Here is a 19370-nt window from a genome sequence, read left to right on the forward strand (position 1 = left end):
TGTTTTATTGAAGTAATTTTAATTTCCAACCCGTAAACCTCTCTCCTTTTTCTCCTTTCCTTCCCCTCCGGGTGGGAAGGGGTTAATAGACTCTGCCATTCACTTTAAGTGCTGGCCTGGCCTTAAATGGTGACACCCAGGTAACCTAATCACCAAGTTAGTATGTATCTGGGGACATTGGTTGAGCTTAGAACAAAATTTCAGCTTTGATGAAGCAGGGGTTTAAGTTACACTCTCCAAATTTTAGTTTTCACAAACTGGCATTTTCCAACAAACTGTTCTTTTCTTGGATTTTGGTCTGCCAGCTCTCCTCTGAAACACAAATGATGTTTAACGTGCTCCACTTGATAATAATTGCAATATATCTCTTCTTTTCACATGGGTATTTTCTTCAAATTTTGCATATTTTCAGTCTTAAGTCCTCTTAAGTGACATTCAACAATTTTTTTCTACCATATTTTCTTCATATTTAAATATGGTTAAATCTCATTTTCAGCTTTGGAAACACGCTTTGAGTTTTACAGGTCAAAATGTTTGCCTCAAATCCCACAGTAACGTTGCTTTCTGTGCTGCTTTTGCTTTGTGTTTCCTGAATGACCTTGTGCTCACACATTCACTGGTGGCAAGTGCCCAAACCAGCTTTGTAAGTGGAAGGAGTGTTGTGCACTAGTCATTACACAGTTCAGCCTTCAGCAGATATCCCTTTTCATGCATTTATTATGACAATGGAACCACCCAAAAACATGTTTCTCCTTCAAATGAAATCCTATTGTATTCTGCTACTACTTCTTTGTTTCCACACTTCCACAGACTATGCAAAACCGACCTCTAAAAAGGAGGAGAAAACAGGAAACTAGTACAGGGAATTTACATGGTTCAGAGGAATATATATCTGATGTCAGAGGGTGGTGGGTTAGAGAAACCATGGGTCTGATTCATTCTCGCAATTCCTCTGTTTCCTCTGTTATTCCATGGAAATGCATGAGCAATTGGTAAAACACTGATCCTTAGCATACGGCTGCCTCGCTGGTAGCTTCCACTCACAGAGGAGGTGGGGATTTGAAATGACTTTGGGAAAGTTTTATTGTAAAGAAGAAGAGAAAAAAAAAAAAGAGGAAGAAAGGACAAGATCATGAGTGAATTCAACCCACAGGTTCAGGGAATGGGTAAGGACCGAGTAAGGAAGAAGGATGCTAGCCTCAGCTGCCAATAGATCATTTCCCTCACAAGTCACTGCTAGAAAACACAAGTGGAGTCACGGGCACTATGAGCAGTAATTTTAGGAGAGATGATTGTTTCCTAGTTGAACTGCTATGTGAAAGGTCCCTCAAAACATTAATTTACTTTTGGAAATATTTTAGGTCATTCAAAAAATACACAAAAAAAAGTCTTCCCTAAAACCCAGCTCTCTATCCAGTCAGGTCCGGATCACAAAGAATTAACTGTTTATCTTCCTCATATTCCTATTAAAAGGTTATACGTTAAACTCAGTACTAATGAGAGGAAAAATAATGGTGTTCAATCCCCACCCCCAAATGCATCCATCCTAAAAATTTTTCATGTTAAATGTCAAGACCCTTAAGCAATTGTATTTCAAATTCACACACGGGCATTCTGTGCCTGCATATTTAACTATGTTTTCCTATACAAAACCTGCTTTCTGCCTTACAGACTGAATCAGCAGCTGAAATGTCCCTTCTGGCCACATTTAAAATCTTGATTATAATTCTTGATGAAATAGAGAAGTGAACAATCCTTGTATTTAATCAGAATAAATTAAACTAATGAGCTTTCCTGGCAGATTTATTACTTTTCTTATGGATGAAGTTCCACTGGCTGATGATATGAAAGCCAAAAAAAAAAGCCTTATGTAAGAGGTGGGGGCCATAATGTTTTAAGCGAAAACAGTACATTCCCGATATGTTCCTAAGAAAAACTGGGTTTGTACTTTTTCTTCACACTTGTATGAGGACCGCATAGGAAGGCTCAAAGGCAAAGTTCAGAGCTGAGACTCAGCAATGAGGCAGAGAGATGCAGGACAGCGCCGGGCTGGTGTTAGCTAACAGCAGTCCTGCCCATCACTGGGAGACAGGCTTTAGTTCTTTGCCATTGCACCGACACAGTGCCAGGGGCTGTCGCTTGTGGCATCACTGTAAAATATATACCCCAAAAAAGAGTTTAATTGCACATACATATTTAGGACTATACATGCAAAAAGCTAATATTGTCCACTTAAATCCAAGCAGCTGTGGAACCACCTTTGCTTTTTCACCAGGAGAAGAAGCCTAGGACGGAGTCCAGTCTTGCCAACGTAGAGCTGTTTCTCTGTCACAGGGAGACAAAGTGGTTCCTGAGCTGCAAGAAGAATCAGATGGGAGAGCTTTTCTCCTCGAGCTCCCAGCCTCTTTCAACCTCTCTCTGAAGAAAAAGTATGCCCTCTCCTCACCTTTGTCTCAGGGCCGTACCAATGTTTGTGAAGGCTCTGACTGGAGCCTCCTGTGCCATTTTCCTACCTCTACAACCCCAGCAATGTCACCTTCACATGTAAGGCTAATGCCCAAGCAGATTCACAAATCCCTGCCATTTGGGAAATGTTTTTAGTTTAGTTTAATCTTCTCTATAACAATACCAGGAGGATCTTCTTTTCCATTGCACACTTACTTACCACACTACCTGAGACACTTTTCAATAGCAGTCAAAGTCCTTGATTCCTCGGTTGCAGGTACAAAGACATAAAACCAATTGCAAAATGCGCAGAAAGACACCAATATTTGTCTTCTGAACTTCTGGAAAAAAGCACAAAGATGCTGAAGAATGATTGTCAATAACAGTTTGGAGTTGGCTGATAGCAGAACAGGAGAAGGCATTTCCCAGTGTGAGGTGACAGACAGTCCAAGAGAGCCGTGACCATGCATGAACTTGGATGGGCAGTAGTTAGCAACAGGACTGCAGATGGTATAGCAATCAAGATAAAGTTTGAGGCATGAAATCTCTATATCTGAGAAATATTAGTTTCCCTTTGCAATTCTTTCTCCTTTTCATTTTCTCCTGACAATCAGATAAAGTGTGGGAGGCCAGCCGTCTGCAAGGGGAAGGCAATCACTTGCCTCCCCAAAAGGGAGGACTCAGTCACTGCTTAAGGAGAATCCCAGGTCTGAGCAAATTACTGTAGACTTTGTCCACACCACACACTTGCTTCTTCATCCTACTTAGACAGTATTTTGAAAGTATTTTGAAATGAAATTCTACAACTTTGTTTTCAGACCTCTTTCTGGTGTGCTTTTAACAAAGCAGAAGGGAAATGCTTAATGTTTCTACTTCTGAAATTTTGGTCTTTTATACTCAGTCACTTTAGACCAAATAATACCGGTCCAAGGACATGGATAAACTTTGTAGATGTGCCTTTCACAGACCCTTTGAGTCGCAGGCACCTTGTTAAAAGAAGCAAGTAATGTTGTCTTCTATTGCAGACAGACGTTGTTCCAGACACCGTCCTCCGGCAGCAAACTCAGGCATCAAAGGACTTCTGGTCCAGTGGAGCCCTCACAAGCCTGATCAATAAATCAACTGGATATTGCTCAGCAGGGCACTAGCTCTGTAATTATTTTCTTCGGACTTTCTTCTCACCTCCTGAAATAACAGGTAAGAAAAATCTTCCATCCGGAAGCAAACCAAGACACAAAGATACATAGCAAAAGTGATGGCAAGAAAGCTGGACAGTTGTTTCATTACCGAGTAACAGGCTACCAACATTTGACTGACATTCCCACAGCAAAAAAAAAGCAAGCTCTGGTTGCTAACATTCATTTTTCTTGCTCCTGCATACCTCTTTCAGAAGCGATAATCCTCTGATAATTGCTCCTGGATTCTCCCTAAGAAATAGATAAGATGGGGCTCCAGGCACGGTGTGGAAAGGAAAGCCCAAAAGAAAGAGGAGAAGTGATAGTAAATTCCACGGCATTCTTACTTTCTTTTTGTCTAGGTTTGCTCCTTCTTGGTGACTATGGTTTCAGTGCAGCATACATGGAGAATTTAATTAAGGAGGACCAATGGAAGCAAGCCTTCCCCTGCCCAGCACATGTACTCTGCTTTCAGTTTTAGAAGTTCACGTGATTACTGTAGGAAGCAGTTATATAGAAAAGGAAATCTTGATTGTTCTTCATTCTTAAACTCTGTTTGATTACATCTGGTAAATATTGTGCCCTTAAGTCATTTAATAATTCAACTTTTCCACTTTGAAATAATATTACTGCTGTATGAAAGGTTACCTGGAGGGCCAAATCTAATTACTGAATACATCCTGCATAAAAATTTTCAAAATTATTTCCAAATGTTTACCAACCACAGCTTCAATAATATTCTTTTACAATGATAGTTTAATTTCAGTGTGTCCATCTAACTTCATTTATTTTTCTGATTTAAAGGCTAGGCTACTCCAGTTGTGGATTTCTGGATTTTTTGGTAACAGGTGGCTGTTAAACAAAGTTCTGGTTGAGAAGACAGTATTAATCAATATATTGCCATTTTCAAGACACTTAAGACTTGAATCCCCCATTAAATCCAAATCTATCCTCACAAGACACTAATTATGGAAATGCATTCATGTATTTCAGTGATATTAGTTACACATCCACATCTGCCTCAGACAGACAAATGAAAAATACTCCTGTGAGTTAAACATGGAGCTATTGGGCACATGAGAAGGTAGATACAGCACTGCAGGCTATTACCACCTATTACAACAGAATTTCATGATGATACAGTTATAACTGTTCCATAGACAATAGGTAATTTCCAAATACAATCATGGAATAGAAACAGATAAAAATCAGAAGTTACTTGTAACTTTTCAGGATAAAAACCTCTGAGTTTTACATTGATTACAGTCCCTGTCTGAGCAAATATTCATATGGAGTTACCAGACTATGCCCTTCATCGTTTTACCTGCTGTTAATTTGTGTAATAAAAAGTATAGTAAGCACAGCACTATCTGTCAAGAGTATTTGCAAAAATAAGGCACTCCATTTCAACAATTTTGTTTGTTATATTATAAAAAATGGTCCTATTACCATATCTATAATAAATAATAGTATCTGCAAGGATTTGAAAAACATGTCATGACAGTCATGTGGATTAATACCAGTCACGTGGATACCCTTGGGGTATCTAAATGGAGGAATAGTATCTAGGGTAAGTAAAGCTTCTGGAGCCTTCCCTTACAAACTACAGTCAAACACGAAAGACAGCGCAAAGTTCAGCAAAGCCAGCTGGAAGGCTTCTGTAAGCTTCAGGAAGGATTGATCAGACCATGACAAAAGCACTTCAGTCAAACATAAATAGAGCTCAGATTCATTCAATATTGGTACATCACTACTTTAAAAGATAAAAAGGTTTTCTGTCTTCTAAAAAAGAACATCTGAGTTGAAAGTGTGATGTAAAAACCCTTAAAAGTAGACAAATCAAAATGGATTTTCACCAGGCTATTGGGTCACACACCTGTAACCCAAGCCCCTTGGTTCCCATCAGATTTACAGTGTCTGTTCCAAATCGTGAGGCACTTTCCTGTTTAAATTGCTAAGGCTTTACTTTTAGCACTGCAATAACATGAGTAGTTTAAGGGCAGGTCATTTTCTTCACAGAAGAGAACTGCTACAGTTCGAACCTCCTGACAAAAAAAAAAAGTGACCTTGACTGACAACGGTCATGCACTGTTTCAAAGTGAAAGGCAAATATTTGACAAGGTTATAATAGACTCAAACAGACCTCTCCAAATGAATACATGTGCAGCCTTAACGGCAGCAGGACTCTCCGTAATGAATCCGTCCATCCACCCATTTCCTCAGGCCTCACAGGCATGGCGGGTGCCAGTCTCAAGCTGAGGTCTCACCTGGGGTTGAGGTCTGATTTACAACGAAGTGTGAGCATGGACCCAACAGTTGTCCGTGACAAAGATAAGGAAGCTCTAACACAGACACAAGTACAGAATCTGACACTTCAACCTTACTTTTGTTACAATTTCTTAACAAAAGAGATTTTACATGAGGACAGTGAGTTGCTTTCTGTTGACCTCAACTGCACCAGTGCAATGAAAGATTCAGTCCCTCTCTGTTAACAGGTGAGACTGCATGACCCTTGGTCTGTCCGATTGCCGGCCTTAAAATGTGCTATTAGAAAATACTTCGTTTGTTTCCCGTGATTCACTCTATGATGACCTCACCAGCTGAGGCAGATTTAAGCTTTCATTTAAAAGAAATAAAGAGAAACCAAACAAAACAAAACAAACAAACAAACAAAAAACACACAGAAAAGGGAAACGTCTACATTTTCTGTCTCTGAAGTGAAATTCCCTAAAGTGATTCGGTGTTGAGCTTCCTGGTCAAAGAACGGACTTTCCCTGAGGTATCCCTAATGCTTATTCTGAGCACAACAAGAGATGTTACGGGGGAGAAGGAAGTTCTCTAAATAAATCTTTGCAGAAGCCCCAGGGGACCAGAATACAACTTGAAATGGTCATAGCCATCTTCCTCAACATACCTTCTAGTACAGCTCTTCTCCAAAGAGGTAGAGAAGGAAGAGAATCCTCAGCCATCAGGAACTTCTTGGTGGAAAGCCCTTCTGGTTTTGCAGACATGAAAGAAGCCAAAATTTGGGCCTTCTGAGGTCAATCATCCTTTGGAAACTGCACCCCAATTTCTTCACTGCTTTAAGACTTCACCCAGAGAAATCAAAAGTAAATAGGGAATGAGGGTGAATGGTGCACTTGACTGGCTGGGCAGTTTTGGAAGAGATTCCAAGCACTCCTTCATATACTTGAGGGTGCTGCTGGCATCAAAATCTTCTTGCTTTATTTTGATGTTGCTTTGCACCTAGGAGGGTGAACATTCAGCTTCAGGACAAATATCATCTGGCTTGTGAGGTTCTTTGTCTTCCAAACAAAGCTTTAGATTTTTCTCCTGAAGAATTTCAGCCTGATGGATATTGGCAGTGGAAGGCATGTTAAATAATGCATGAAGAGAGCGATGGACACAAGAAGTGTCAGTTTTCCTTTTTATACTCTTTTCTCCTGCAGCCTTTGAAACATATTTTATGCAGTTGCTTTATAATTCATGCAAGTATACAAAGGCTAACCCTGCACATTAGGCTCTGATGAATATACTGTGCAAATTCATATGCAGAGCAGATGTAACCCTCAGGCCATTGGCACCTGCCCAGCTGCAGAAGAGGTACCACCGTGTCATGCAGCATTTTGTTGTTTCTGGCAATCCTCCTGAATTTAAGTCAGGAATTAAACTAAATGGAACAAACAAAGGCCATATATTTTACATTCCTTTATACCAAAAGTACAAGCACAGATCAGCATCGTCTCTCTGACCTTCTGGGATTTTTAGCTGTCTCCAGAGTAAATAAAGCTGCTGCTGCTATTGTTCCTTCTCTTTAAAAATATCCACAGTTCTGTCAATGATTTGAAAGTTGTGGTGTAATAAGATATTATCTCAAAAAACTGATTCCATACATACAACAAACACCCTTTATTTCAAACACATACACATTTGTATTGCTTGCTCAGAGCTACAGTATGACTAAAACAAATGGATGATCACGTTCAGGAAATCTTTCTAGTCATACATCTTGGCATCATATACTTTGACAAAGAAAATACTTTAGCTTACTAAGAACTTGCCGTAACACCAGTGTCAATACGGATCTGAAGAGAAGTATCTTATAATATTTGCTCCAACATGATCCAAAGCCAACAGAAATCATTGGAAAGACTTTCAGAGTCTTTCCTGAACTTAGTCCTTTAATCCTCTCCAGCAATCATAGTCTATGATGTATTGGTACACTCACCTAAATAAAGTTGAAATATTTGTGCATCAGAGAACAATTAGTCTGAGACAAGCAAGAACAAAAAAATACTTTCAAAGAATAGTTTCTACTACAAATTTAATATTAATATTTTACCACTAGGCGAAAACACCAGAGAAAACAGCATATTATAACCTTGAATGGTGACATAAGAAATCCATTAAAATCCTAATTAAAGTGCATTCTGCACTTTAACAGCAAGTCTTGGCAGTGCAAGTCATCTATCAGACACTATGAAATGCATTTGAGATTTGGAAAGAACATGTGCAATTCTTTTAAAAAAAAAAAAGATACAATTTAGCTCAAGAGACAAGGAAGTTTAATAGCATTCAACTTAGTCAACATTTTAAGTTTGCCTGAAATTACACATTTATCATATAATCTGGTCCCTATAAATGTTATTATTTATCCCACCCAAAGCTATCAGGCTATCAAGCTTGCGGTCCCACTGAAGTGGCACTGCACAAACGTAGACGAGCTACAGCTTTTTCCAGTAGGCCTTAACACTTGTATCTCTCACCCAACAAATGCTCTCCACCAAAATCTCTTTGGTATTAATAATTTATTATACTTAATGAGACTTCTAACATGCAGAAAATTAGACAAGTCATTATGTCTTCAAAGGATCATTTCCTGCCAGGCAAAAGTAAGAAAGCAGCAGACACAAGGTAGAGGAATGATGGTCCTGGCTTAGACAAACAGCTCACTAATTCTTTTTTTAAGGGTATGAATTAATCAACTCCAATTACCTCTTACAAAGCCATTGTTACTTAGTTTTTATATATAACAGTACATCTCAAATCTTTTTTCCAAGTGTTGTACATTTGTCAATTAGCATTAGTGTGATTCAAGGCTCTGGTAAGGTGTGTTTGTTTGATAGGTTTTCTAAAAGCTTAAAGTAGTTAATTTCCTCTCAGGTTGCTCCTCAGCACCAAGCCTAACTTCAAATCAGTAAAATCACTCTTCTCTCTCTTAAAACATCCTTCGTTCGTCTCTTTGTCAGCAGCAATTCTATTTCCTCTACACAAATATTGGTATTTCTTGACACCGTGACAGCCAGTTCCACAGCAGTAAAAATATGGTCCTTCTCCTCTTGCGCTGCTTCTTCCCTTCCTTCTGCTCTCATGTGCACCAGACTGGAGATAAACTTCAAGGCTCCTCACCAAAAGAGACTACCCCAGACATCTTTCCTGGGTAAGGCTGACTGGTCCAGACTAAAACCTCAGATTCAGACATACTCAGAAAATTGCTCTTGTTTGAGCCAGCTCATCTCAGTCACACATAATCAGAAGAGGAAGCTGTTCTTGCCAGGTAAGAAGGGTTATTTCACCCGAAGAAAATTTAAGAACAAGGAGATTGAAATATCCTACCAGAGTCAACACCTGTTCCTAAACCTCGAGCCTCTGCGGGTACGAGCACGAATATAAATTTTCTTCTGGCTCCAAAAGCAGATGCTGCTAGAGGCTGGCAAAGCAGCAAGCACGGGCGCTGCGGAGCGCTCTCTCGACTTCAGACCTCTCTTCCTCTGAAAAACAGCCAACTGGAGACATTCAACCTATTGACAAAGTCGAGACGCAAAAGCTTCCAGAACATCTCTGAAAGCAGCAAATTACTCTTGCAGGAGAGATCTGAAAAAGATGTCAGCAAAGGATGCTGCGGGTGTGAACTTTAATGGTTTTGTAAATATATTCCTGTATTCATCTGCACAGAGGTTAAATCAGCCTGTGCACTCACTGTGTTGTCTGGGTTTGGGCTTAGTTTTAGTTTAGAATGCAGCGTACTCAATAAACCAGATAAAAGGAAGCCATGAGAAAAATGGGAAGACACTAAACCAGTGTTGAGGTCAGCAAAGTATAGATGCCAATGTAAGAAGGTAGGCCAGTTTTAGAAATAATTGGATATGGATTTAGACTGGGAAAACTGAGTATAGCAGGATTACATAATGCAGATGGGTATAAGACTCAAGTGCATGGATCTTAGATTTTTAGCCCTTTCTCATCTCCGAAAGAGATTAAATTCCAGGGTCTGATCTGCTTTCCACTTTTCCTTTCAAATATCACAGAATCAGGTCCCACTTCTTCTTTAGGCTGTGGGACGAGTCTATGTGAAAGGAGAAAAGTGGGAGATGAAAATGGTCTTTACCCACTACAGAGACTAAATATTGGCCCAGAATTGGCCACTATTTCCTTAAGGGACTTCGGAGGAAGAGACTGCAACCAAGACACAAAATTCATTAGATTTGTTTCAAACCAAGACACAAGATGCATCAGGTTTGTTTCAGCCTCTTACACTGCTCCAAGACAGCACAATTGATAGTATGTGTAGAATTAGGGAAGACCTGTTGACAACTTTTGCCATATTTTGTCACTAGCATGGAATCAGTGTTACATCTTTCTCTTCTTTTTTTTTCTTTTTTTCCTTTCCTTTTGGGTGGGGAGGGGGATTTTGCATGTGGGATGTTTTTCTTCTGTTATAATTTTTTAACTACTGCATTTGGAATGTACTAGAAAGAATGCAAGTGTCAATGCTTCTTGTGGTTTCTTCTGCATTTACCTTTTCTCATTAGAATTTATCCTAATAATCATACATTACGCTGGAGCAGCAAAAACATGCCCTTGTTTCTGTCAGAAATATTGCACTTAGTATGCAAAGTTGTTTTTAATCTTCAGATTGGTCTGCATACGTATAGGTAGCGCCTTACAGCATTGTTTTTGCAGCCTTAATGGGGAAAATGTACGCACTGGGGCAAAGTAATTGGATTTCAGCTGAGAAGCAGCATTTTAATAAAATCAATAAAGATTTTGTCATCTAATATTTTAAGTTTGGTACAATGTGTATACTGCAGGTCAGTGTAAATTCATTAAAAAGATCGATGCAATGGAATTTGTCTTGGGTGCCTTGAAATATCCTAGGGTGACTGGAGAGGAAGTTGCCAAGGAAACAAGAGATGCAACTCAGAGAAACATTTAGGTGTTTTAAGTTGATGGCTGAATTCTACTGAGTTTGTAAGATAGTATAATATAGGAAGTTGTCATGGAAACAAAATTCAACAAATGGTTAATGAATAGCCAAGCTGGGCAATTACTGCAGGTGGCTGTGTCAAAACAGCTAGAACACCGTTAAAAAATGTGAACTCTCCATAGGCTCTTGGTTGTTGTTTTTTACCCCAGATAAAAAGAGCAAATGGTGCTTAGGCACCAAAATGGCAGATGCATTAGCAAAACTATTAACAGATAGAATTCTTTATAGCTGGGTTAATTTTGGATGTTTTAAATCATAACTCCTTAACTAGCATCTGGAAGCTCTGCTATAGGTAATAAACCCGCTTTGAATTTCAAATATACTTCTCTTGTATTATTGTTCATATTAAATGAAACATTTTAATTAGAAATTTTTAAAACTCAGTTTGTGTCTTGATTGGTGTCTTTTCTCTGCCGAAGGCTTTTTGTTTGCAGTGATGTTTTGGTTGTGCTTTTTTTTCTGGGTTTTAGTCCCCCATCTACTTTTCTTCAATAATAAACCCTTGCTGAAGTTATTTTTCTGTTACAGAACATAGCATTCATTTTCCAGGATCATGCAGGCATCAATGTTTTTCTTCCTTTATTATTCCATTTCAACTTCTCAATTTGCTTTCTTATTAGGTATGATGCATTTCTTAGCTTGTGTGCAGTGCTTTAGGGTCTCAACACTAATGTGAAAACTCTTATAACTTTCTATCAAATTCAAAGAAGAAGCCCAAGAACGTATACAGTAATATGCAATCCATATTCTTTTTAATGTATTAGAGGAAACCATGACATTGGCACTCTCAGGGAGATTAGCTGATACCGACACTCTAACTGAAGACGTAGAGGGTTTGCTTTCATTCTCTTAGATACAGACAGACTACATCTAATGCATAGATAAAATAGATAAGAAGGTCCATGTCATCGGCATGGACATTCCTTTCCCAAAGCTACTCATAATTTACAATAATTTTACTTCCCCAATGAAATCCTGGGTTTAGCCCTCAAATACTTGTTCCTGGGAAGTTTTTCCTAACACTCATCCTAAGAACATTGTGTTGTTTAATTTGCCAAAAAGCTCCTGGCCATTACGTTCTAGGATCAGCCTGTCATTTGTTAAAAACAACAGTTTTTGAGATGTTTCACAAACGTTTTTGTCTGCCTTAAATAACAAGGAATTAAGATGCCAAATACTGTATTACAACATTTGTAGCTACCTCATCATTTTAAGCCATAGCTACAGTTATAAATTTTACATGATGTCATGTCCCCCAGCTCCTCACGCACGCACAAATGGTACATTTTGAAGTCTGTCTGTGCTTCCACAGGAATGGGGGGAAAGCAAGCTTGGGCCATTCGCTTGGCCAGCAGAAATGCTGTACGCCTTTAATGAGGTTTAGCTTTTTCCTGAACATACAAAAACCTTCCCTTTGAGCCTTTCACCCCCTCCCCACCATTGTACCCACGGGTGACATAGGTTGGGGGGTTATCCACTCACCCTGTGGTCCTGTCTGCCCCTGGTTGCTCCTCATCCAGTGCAACATTGGCTGCAGCTGAACTGATGGCTGACAGGAGAGAAAACAGGAAATTCAGTCCAAAAATGCAAAATTTTCTAGCCCGGCAAAACCTCTCTGATTTCGTGTATTTGGACCTAAAGAAAGGGAATGTCAGATGGAGTGTTATTTTCACATTCATCTTCCCATCAGCCTTACACAGTTCGGATGGATGCTTGGGCAGAAGAAAAAACACAATCTAGCTCTCACAATTTCATTGAAAGTCTTGAAATTTCAGCACTTCCTCAGACCTTTGAATAATGATTTCCAGGAGAATCTCAGCTTTTATGTAAGTTTCTAGACTTCATGGTCACGGAGAAAAGGTGTTGAAAAGGTTTAGAAAGAGAGGACAAAGAAACTAACCCCTCTATAGGATATTTTTGCATGCTTTTTTTAACATCTCCATATTTTTGAGAGGCTTAAATCACAATACATGAATGCTTGGGACTGGTCAGGACTCTAAATGTGAACCATTTTTAGCATGAATGCATGCCCTTGGAAACCACACACATTTTCTTTTACCGTCATTTCTCCTAGCAGAAAAACTAAATAGAACAAGGATTTCACTGAGTACCAGATGCTGTCCCTGAGCTATGAAGGGTACGGTAAGATAGAACCAAGCAAAAACATTCATTGTCATCTGCAGCGTTGTAGTTAAGCCTACCTTGCCCCTAAATGTATTTTGCAACCTGTACGATTTTGTAATTGTACAGCTTTGTGCTAAAGATAGTAAAATAACCTTGAATTGTGCTTCACAGCAACACAATCAATTAACTACTTACATATGGACAAATACTTGAATATATTGTATTGCGTCTGGATGCTATGTTATCCTTCTCTCGTATGCCGCATGCAATTAACTCAAGGCTGTTGCTAGTTCCTGAACATGCTGCAGAATAAAGTTCTTTAGAGAAAGGGCATTTGCCTCTTGTGCGTCAACATATTCAAACTTTCAACTTGAATGAATCCTCTAAAAGTTTAATTCCAACACTATTAGTGCTAGAAAGTCTCTTTTTAAGGCCTGTTGCAGTTTAAGGCAGCTAAGGAAGCAGATCAGACTCTGGCTCATTGCTCATTGCCCAAGGACGGTGCAGTCAGCTGGATAAAGGCAAAAATGCGTCTTTTTGTTTTCCAGGTTTGCTCTGAAGTCAAATGCCAGATGTTCTCTGGTCTTTTATAGGATTTATTAGAAGTTATTAACTTCTTGAGATCTTAATTAAAGGGGTATGGGAATAAGAAACCTTAAAGTTCTTTTTTTCTTTGTTTTCTCAACTATTTGCATTAACTATGTAACAAGAAGAAAAAAAAAAAAAAAAAAAAAGCTCAGTTGTAACAGCAGTGTCTACCCAGCAACTGACTTTACTTGATCTTATGCAAATACAAGCTGAAGAGATATTGAAGCCCTGGGAATCCTGGGATACACAGTTATGATGCTTTAGTAATTGTCTGTCCTTCTTAAACGCTCATGTGGGTTAGCACTTACTCACGCAAGAATTACTGGCATCATTGGGGCTTCTTGCACACTTTGCAATCACCACCTCTACTAGATTCCCTCAGGGACAACAAGTTGTGCTTTACCTAACTAATACGACAAGTATTTCAGATTTTGACTTCTCACAAAAGGCTATTTGCATCCCTCGAAAAATATTCATGCTGAAATACACACAGAAATTTAATGCATGTACCTGTGAATTTTGCAGCAGGTTTATAAAGGAAAAGGCAAAACTCCTCAAATGATTCCTTATGAATGATCTTTCCAACTGCAAATATGAAAACTGAACCTTAAAAAAATCAACAGTCTTTTTTCCATTAATGTAACTTTCAAAATGAACAGGTTTGCCAGCTTTTTATTCTTGAAAAACGTAGCTGAACCAACTACAGAGAGCAGAACCGTCTTCCCAGGAGAAGTCTGTTAAATAATAAATATAAAACCCAATAACTTTCAGGCAATTCAAACCAGGCACAAAATACAGAAAACTCACAGTGGTTACTCAGTATAGCAGAACCAGGGATTCAAACCATTTTTATTCACTTGTGCAACTCCGAGCAGTTTGTTTCTCACTGAAACGCCGTTCCCACACAGCAACCACAGCACAGAAACATTTTAAATATCTTGTGTGTGGAACTTCCCATTAGGAAACACAGCTTGTGATATGGCAATTAAACAAAAAAGAAATTAAATCTATAGATGACCATCTCAAAGGAGGAGCAAAGGAAGGTTTTGCCTTCTGGAGCTTCGGGGAAAACCTTCCCATTGCTTACATGCTCCTTCAGAAGTTTTCAGCTCTCTTCTCATCTGTAGACGTCCCTGCATGGGACTCACGGGCAAATTTAAGCCTATGGCCCAAAGACCTAGCAGGGGTGGAGCAAGAGAAGGCTCAAAAAAGGGGGCAGGTTGGGACAGAGAATCCAGCCGGTCCCTTGGTTAGCATCAAAACGACGGTCTTGCACCCCGTGCGCACCCGTGAGCCCAGCCGACAGCAAAGTCGGTATGGTCTGGCCTCGGTGGGCGGCAGTGGGGAGGGAGCAGAGGTGAGGCTGTCAAATGCCGGTTGTCACTTGCTGGGGGGCTGCAGCCCCCAGTGCGGACACCCCAGCAGTGGCACCAGCTTCTCCCCCAGTTGAGGAACCAGATCACCTGGTCTCAAATCCATCTGGTGCGGGGCCTGCCAACCCCACCGGTGGCATCCTTCATCCCGGGGGGAGAAATCCCGACATCTTTCATTCCCTCCCAGGTCTTTGCCGCCATTCCCTGTGCCGGGCTGGGCACGGCACGGCTGCATTGCCGAGTTGGACGTTCAGAGACCGCCCTTCAGCAGCACCTCGGCTTTAGCCTGTGCCCCTCGCTGGGACAGCAGACGTCTCTTCAGAGCTCAGATAAGCCCAGGTGAAAAGTTTAAGTGCGCTGCAGACAGAGGGATTTGTACTAAAATGTGGGTGAAAGCCTGAGTTAAGCCTGCGGTGAAGACGTGTTCTCAGTCTAGATGATCCCTCACAAGAGTGGCAGATCCAACATGCAGCAGTGCGCATTTACTGCCCTAAATCACACTGTTGCTTGTGTCAGGAAAGAAAAACAAATAAAGCAGAGAGAAAATACCAGGTAAGGACAAAATGCAATGAGTGAAAATACGTATGTACAGCCATAAGCACACCTGCACCACCCTACACGTACACTGCATACAGTAACGGCATCTCCCCTGATAACACCTTCAGGGAGATGGTTCAGTTTCAGCCGTATAATAAAGCTCCAGGTTCTTGGGTACATCACAGTAGTTTCTAACTACTAGTTGAGAGTTTGGGGTTGAAAGAATCACCTTCATTCATTTCAGTGAGAGTAACCACGGTGTGCAAAGGCGCTGATTGATAACCCAGAAGAGGGCCAGAAGTGAGCGAGAACCTCTCCGCTCCCTCCTCTCTCTACTCACTTCCCACTCCTCGGCACCGGATTCCTTAACCTTTGCCACAACTTGCTGGTAAATAGTCTGGGCTAAAATTAGATATATAGCAAAGGGTAGGTGCTACCATCTGCCGCATGTTGTTAATTCTTGATGGCCTGATAACATTTATTTTTTATGTTCTTTATTAGCTTTCTGGGGAGGAGAATAGAGGGATAGGCCTCTAGTGCCACCATCAGTGGTTTTCAGTATTTGCTGCTTTCCTTCCGTTGACAGCCAGCTTTGCCACAACAGAAGGTTTTTAGAAGAGCGTGCTAGGTAAGACAGGAGACCATGGATACTCATCTCGAGCACACAGTAAGAGAACTGGCAGGGACATCTGGATCTGCTTTCAGATCATTCCATAACCAGCACGTCTTCTTTCGTGCAACTCTGGACCGTTTTCTCTGCTGTGATCTTGTTGTTGTTGTTGTAAGCAACAGTCAGATTACAGCGGAGTAGTAACAGACTGTCAGTCCGTCGTGGTTGTCTGGTGAGACGAAACCTCTCCCAGAGACTGAGCACAATTTAAAACATATGCACACTGCCTGTAAGCTTATAAGCTGGCAATAAGTGGCTGATGGCTGGCTGTATTATCTGTTAAGCAAAAGAAAGTTCTCAGGCAAAATAAGTGTTATTCTGATCTATTAATTGGCTAAGGAAGTACCAACCGTGCCTGCTAAGCATTTTTATTGTTTAGAGCTAAAGGAATACAATAGTCTTGTCTCAGCTGGATTTTTTAAGTCAGACGACTATGTTTTGTGACATTCAAAATCACATGAAAGGATAAATAAATCTCAAGCAAATCTAGTCTCGCATGACATGACATAAGACCAATTGCTGTGACCACCACAACATTGTCTAATAGAACGCTGGCCCTTTAAATTACATTATTTTAGACATTATCCTTCATTGTAGTGTTTTGAAACCGTCGTTACTGGTTTTTGTCATCTTGTTCTGGACCTTCCATTTTCATTCTTCACCTACAATCATGCTCCCAAAGACAGAGTAAGTAAACGAGAAAAGTGACGTAGCACACGTGACTGTGAGCCTCTCGCTCCGTAACGCGCATCTGAAAGGTGGCTCTTTAAAAACGACAGCTGAAGGCCTGAGTTGCCATTCCGAGCTTTTCCATTATACATCGCTAAGCATTTCACATCATGCACGGCTGAGCACCCAGCCAACACGAACTGGGAGGAGAAAATAACTCAGAAATGAGCTCAGGCCAACAAGCTAAACAGAATCTTCATCATAGGTAAAATTTTCAAGAAATAAGTGAAAGGTTCATTAAAGATTTTAAAGGTTAGTAGTGGAGACTTCCTTTTTTAACACAAGCTCAGCATGCATTACAACTTTTCACCAAGGATCCTAACCTTTATTCTGACCCTTTGTTTTGGAATTCAGACTTTACGTAGAGTTTTTACTTTTCTCTTGGAGACCCTCACAAAAGCTCCCTCATTGCATGCTACCAGTCATCTCTGCCTGGAGTCCCTGCCGGCCATACTCAACAATTCTCTTTCTGCTCCTAGGTGCCCAAGATTCAGTCTGACAGCACCGTGACAGTTAAGTGCTTCCTCCTCTGATGAACCAGGCGATGCGGCAGTCCAACTCTCGCTCCCGTTGAGCGGCCGTCCTGGCTGGGTGCCCCTGCCATCCTCACCCGCCTGCCCAAACCCCTTCCTAGGAAGGCTTTACTTTTGTCCTTCCGACTGCACGAAACAGCCAAGCAAGCAAGCACCGCTATCGGGACTGGCAAATACATTTGTTTTCAGCATCTCTGTGGTGAGTCAGTGAGACAGATGTACTCTTCAGGGCTAGCAAAGTCGCATTGCCTTTTTATGAATAGCTGAGGTATTCAAAACTGCAAAACAACTTCCCAGAGGAGGTAAATGAGCCTCAGCCTGAGACGGCTCAGGCCCTCCTGGAAGACTCACTGCCTGGAAATGTTAGAAGGTAAGAAATGGCAACAGCGACTGTAAATGTCAAAGAAGAGACTTACGACTCACAAATGATACATTAAAGTGGGAGAACTGTATATGACACTAAGCTCTCCCCAGACACGGAGCTCTGTTAGGTAGAGCTGGAATGCTTGTAAGCGAAGTAGATAAATGCGTTGGGTGCTTTTAGAAATATTTGGTCTCTTTCGATCTAAACAGATTTATATCTCAACATGAACAAGCTATAGTAGGACAAGCAGATAAAAGGGAATGTCTGCAGGTGAAAGTGTTCCCGTAAAAGAGAGAGCACAGCTCCAACACACCGTGTGACCTAGAAGGAAGAATCGCGAGGTACTTAGCTCAGTATTTCTAAAACTGTGGTCTGTGATGTTTCTGAGAGTCAATAAAAGATATAAAAGATGTTAAAAGTGTTAGACAGCAAGAGCAGCTGTAGTTCATTTCTACCGGAGGTGGGACAGGAATACAAGGCTGCGTCACAAGACAGGGAACTGCAAACACCCGGACCGCTAGCAGCACCTCGGTCCCTTCAAGGCGAAGGATTAAGTACAAAGACATGGAGCCTGTCCCTAGGGTTTGGTCTGATGCCCCTGCAAGACATGGAAGGAGCGACTTCTGATGCAGTGAGTAAAAAGACCAGGCTCACATTGAAAAAGATGAGTCAAAAAATAGCCACAGATGGTTTAGAAAACACTACGCCTGCCTTGTAGGGAGCTGTCTCATGTTTTCTACACTTGGAATAAGCTGAGAAATTCACAGAAGGGATCATCAGTGATAGGGAAAGTGGACATCAGGAACTGCCAGGCGAAGGGCTACATCTTTGCTCGTGTAAACTAGCACAATTTCGTCAACTTCAGTGAAACTTCCCAAGTTCATGGCAGCTGAGGACGGTCACGTGTACCTCCCACAACTCCTAGGCAGAAAGGTGAGAAAGAATAGATCTTGCAAAACTGAAGTCGTCACCTGCAGTACCCACTGGGAGAAAGAAAACTAAATACTGGTAGCTGTAAATCTTACACAGACCCTTCTCTCACAACCACACAAACACATAGAGAATGCAAAAGGATACGGACTGTTTGCTAATCCCTGGTTATTGCAAAGGAAGATAAGTAATCCTCCGTAATCAGATCGGTATGAAGCTTCCATTTCTTCATAATAAAACATTCATGTTACAGATGCCCTGACAGATTTCACCATCTTGCCATTTTATTGATTCTTAAATAGGAAAGCTATCATACTTCTGACTGCTTCTCATGAGGAGACTAATTAGATTATTTCATCATCTGGTTCATCAAAGCAGGAAATACTTAAGTGTCACAGCTGGTCTCAGACTAAATATCTAGTACCAAGATTTTAAATGAAAACTATTACATCTTCACTGGGTAAGCATTTCATAAATGGCTAGACAGTAAAAAATGATGAAGACAACAGATATCATCTCACATCTCCGGGCTGCAAAGGGAGTCTTAACTCTACCAGTGCATTTGAATTTATTTTCACTTGCTTTTGCTACTACCGTCATCAAAGAGGCTTTGCGTAATGATCAGATCTGGAAAA

Source organism: Cariama cristata, unplaced genomic scaffold (genome assembly GCF_000690535.1).
Source record: "Cariama cristata isolate BGI_N322 unplaced genomic scaffold, ASM69053v1 scaffold22909, whole genome shotgun sequence".
NCBI classification, from domain to species: domain Eukaryota; kingdom Metazoa; phylum Chordata; class Aves; order Cariamiformes; family Cariamidae; genus Cariama; species Cariama cristata.